This window comes from Meriones unguiculatus, chromosome X, assembly GCF_030254825.1.
Source record: "Meriones unguiculatus strain TT.TT164.6M chromosome X, Bangor_MerUng_6.1, whole genome shotgun sequence".
Taxonomy (NCBI): Eukaryota; Metazoa; Chordata; class Mammalia; order Rodentia; family Muridae; genus Meriones; species Meriones unguiculatus.
Genome location: NC_083369.1, coordinates 28,399,143 through 28,403,601, shown reverse-complemented (window position 1 = coordinate 28,403,601; position 4,459 = coordinate 28,399,143).

The window sequence follows — 4,459 nt, the reverse complement described above, 5'->3', positions numbered from 1 at the left end:
TGATCCTTTGAAGACCCAATCTTGGGTCTTCCAGATATGACTGTTAGTGTCCTCCAGATTTATTTTCCACATGGGCTCTGAGTACCATAACTATATTGCTTCAAAGCATTCCTTCATGAGAGCCATCAAGTAATTTAAAATACAAGACACAAAGTAAAAATCAAAATGAGTAGTGGTCCCATCAGGGTGGTCATAGTATAGTAACTGAAAGAGAACTATTATTGGATTTAAACCAACCTCTGGAATCCTCTCTTTCTAGCATCTCTATGGGCATTTTGTCCAGTTGCTGCTCCAGCTAGGCAGGTCCCCTAAATAATATATAATTTTTTAATATATAATATATAATAATAATATAATAATAATATATAATATAATAAATAATTTCAGGGAACCCCTTTTGACTTAGCATTTCAACCCAATAGATGAGATTATGGGCAAAGGTCTCTTCTTCTAAAATTGCTTCATTACCATGAATGGGGCATAGATAGTGTAGACTCAGGAAGGCTGAAAGGGTAGACAAAACCTAAGCAACAGGGCACTATCTAATAGGCCATCTCACCCCTGACCTCTGTGTTCACCAAGAGTCCTTATCAGGAATTCACTGATCTTTTCGTGAAAACCCACACCAGAGAATCTGTTCAGAGGACCCAGACTCCAGCTATGGCTACCACAGAAGGGTTTTTATATAAGAAAAATAAAGTGAATTAAATCTGGTGAAGTTCTTGTAAACTGTTTGTTTTATTTAACTTCAGTGTTTTGTTTTTATTCTTATTTTTCGTAAAATTTATTTATTTGATGACATACACAGTATGTTTCCCTGCATGTACAACTGAAAGCCACTAGAGGGCACCAGATCTCATTATATATTTTTCAGAGCCACCCCTTTGTTGCAGGGAACTGAGCTTGTTATGTCAGGTTCATGGGACCCTCAGAGACCACCAGGAAAAGACTTGATGCAATTCCAAGAGAACTTTATTACGAGAGTAATCGAACTCGAGACCCAAGTCTCACTGACGCAGCAGTAGAGAAGTGGAACCCCGAACTCAGAGTGAACAGGATTTTTAAAGGGAAAGTCTGGGAACAGGGGGTTTCCATGGCAGCAAGCAGGGGGGCACAAGCCTTGGCGTTACAGAATTGGGTGAAGTTTAGCAGGGCAAGGGGACCTTTTCTGAGGCACACAATCACAGTGGCTAAGGCACATAATCCAATGGCTATTTTTCTAGACCACATCTGAAACATTGGAGAGAATTTTCCCACCCGATTCTCAACCGATTCCCATTCATTATTGCCAGGGGGTTTGTCTGTATTTTCTATGAAGCATTTATTCTGTTATATTTCCTGGAGGCTGTTGCTAGGGGAGTTAACTTTGTTTTCTGCCAGGTGTACATCCTGTGATATTTCCAGGTACCTGAATTCAGTTCCCAGTCAAAACCTTTATTTCAAAATGGAGTTTTATTCAGGCTAACTTAAACTCTTCAAGATCAGGACCTTAGGAAGAGCAAGCAGTGCTCTTCAACTCTGAGCCATCTCTCCAGACACAAATCACTTGTTCTTATAAGGACCTGAGTTCAATTGCCAGCACCCATCTAGTGGCTCACAACTACCAGTAACTGCAGTTCCAGGGAAGACAATGCCTTCTGCCAAACTCTAAACACACCAGGCACACTCAATAGGAGATTGACACAAAGCCAAGCACACCTCATACATGTAACACAATTGTCAATAAAAGTGTTATCATCTAAAAAAAAAAGGCCTTGAGCCAAACACAAAGGATACTGATGTATGTGCCTCCTCATTGCCAGAGACAGCCGAAGCTCAAAGCAATGCATCTCTTGTGTCTGGGATCATAGGAGCTCACATGGACAACAAAGTAAAATCTTGTTTCTTTACAAGCAAATATGAAAATTAGGCTGTCCATGGTGGCTGCTACCTATAATCCCAGCATTTGGGGGAGGAACAGGAAGGCATATTCATGTGAGTTCAAGGCCAATCTGGTTTACAAAGTGAGCATAGGTCATCCAAGCCTACAGAGAATCCCTGTATCAAAAAGTCTAATCAGAAAAAAAAAATCCTTAAAATAGACCTGTTGTTTTAGAGAAATTGGCTTCAATTCCCAACAGCCATACACTGGCTCACAACCACTGGTAACTTCAGTTTCAGGGATTCCATGCAGCCTTCCAAAATCAGTTACCATGCAAACTCATGGTGCACTGGCAGGAACACCAGCAAAATGCCTTATATGCAATGCAAATAAAACAATTAAACTTAAAAAAGGGTCTTGAGCCAGACACAAAAGATTCTGTAATGCCTCTCTAGTTCCAGCTATTTAAATCTCCCTTTTGTCTGGGAACCCATGATCCCACCTGCAAAATAAAGTAAAAGCTTCATCCTAAAGAATAAAAATTCAATGTGGGGCTGTGCATGGTGGCCTATGCCTGTATCCCCAGCAGTCAGTAAAGCAACAGCAAACAGATCTCTGTGTGTTCCAAGACAGCCTAGTCTACATGTATGCCAAGGACAGGTAAGGCTACAGAGAAAGCCTGTCTTAAATATAAAATAAAACATTTTAAAAATTACATGTTATTATAAAATCTTGGGTTCAATTTGCATTAGCCATACATTCGTTCAAAACTACCAATAACTCTAGTTCCAGGGAAGACAATGCCAACTTCAAAGCTCTAAAAGCCCCAGGCACACAGGTGATGCACAGACACTAATCCAAGGAAAACCTCCTACTTGTAAAGAAAATCTAATTTAAGACTGTTTTCTAAAAAACTAATAATAATAACTTGAGCCACATAAAGTGCACTGGTATAGCCAATTAGTTCCAGCTACAGGGAAAGCTAAGGGGTCAGTCTGGGAGCCCAGGTGACCACTTGCAAAACAAAGAAAAACTGTGCTTCGATTTTTTTAAAGGTGTATTTATTTTTTATTACAATTTATTCTTTGTATTACAGGTGTAGCCCTCTCCCTATTTTCTCAAATCCTACCCTCCTCCTCCTGGCCACTGATAGGGGAGGTCCTCCTCCCCTCATATCTGACTCTAACCTACCAGGTCTCATCAGGACTGGCTGCCTTGTTTTCCTCTGTGACCTGGTTAGGCTGTTCAACCCTCTCTGTGAGGTGATCAAAGAGCAAGCCACTGAGTTCCTGTCAGAGAATTTGGGCAGAGAGCAGGGAATCTTTTGAAAGAAGAAGAAAATGAAATACAGGGGCTCCACAAGGTGAGCATAAGAACCAAAAACATCTGGGCACAGGGGTCTTTTCTGAGACTGATACTCCAACCAATTACTGTGCATGGAGATAACCTAGAAACCCTGCCCAGATGTAGCCTATGGCAGCTCTGTCTTTAACTGGGTTCCCTAGTAAAACCGTGCTCCCTAACAGCTAAAATTCAGTGTGTGATGGGAATGGTGGCCCATGCCTGTAATACCAGCACTCAGGGAGGCAGGCAGGTCTCTGTGAGTTCAAGGCCAGCATCATCTACAAAGTGAGGCCAGGGCAGCTAAGGACAGAGAGAAACCCTATCTCAAAAAAAAAAAAATGAAAAAAAATGAAAAAATTTTACAAAAGACCTTGTTCATATACAGGACCTGGTTTCAATACCCAGCTCATTGATTATTGGCCCACAACAATGGATATCTCATGTTCTGGGGAAGACAATGCCTTCTATCAACCTAAGAAAGACTTTCTGATGGCTTGAGCCCATTTCCAAGCAGTCTTCTCTGGTATATACCCCATAACACCTCCACATCTAAGTGTGAGTTTTGAAATTGACAAATTTTTTTGAGCTATTTTACCCAAGTGCAACATTTTTTGTGCGTTTTTAGCACAAAGTCATAATTACATTGTAATTGAGAATGTACTACCCTTATGGAAAATATTTCCTGGAAGTTGAGGTTGATATTGCAAATATGTGTGCATGGTTTTCATTTTTCTTAAAAAATCTCTAAGTGTCTGAAGACAGAGTCAGTTCTGGTGCCACATGCCTATAGTACCAGTACTTGGGTGGTAGAGGCTGGAGGATCAGGAATTCAAGGCCAGTCTCAGTTTGCATTATGATTTAAGGCTAGCCTGAAATGAAGAGTGAAGAGGAAGTGAGGAGCGTACTATTGCTGAGTGTGGAGATAAGTTCAAACTCTAAGGGACATAAGAACATACTGGTTGTTTAAACCAGGGATGGTGGCTCCTGCTTGGAACCCCAGTACTGGGCAGGCTGAGACAGGAGGATTGCTATGGGTCCTGGGAAACAGAGTGAAACTCTGTGTCAGCCATCAAACAAAAAGTAAGAAATTGTTTGGTTGGACAAAGAATGAAAGTGGTAAAAGTTTTGGTGAGATAAACGAAGAAATCAGGTAAATATGGTGGGCATGTTAAAGCATACCTGTATTCTCAGAACATGGGAGGTAAAGGCAGGGACAATCAAAAGTTCAAGGTTATTCCGGGCTACAGAGTAAGT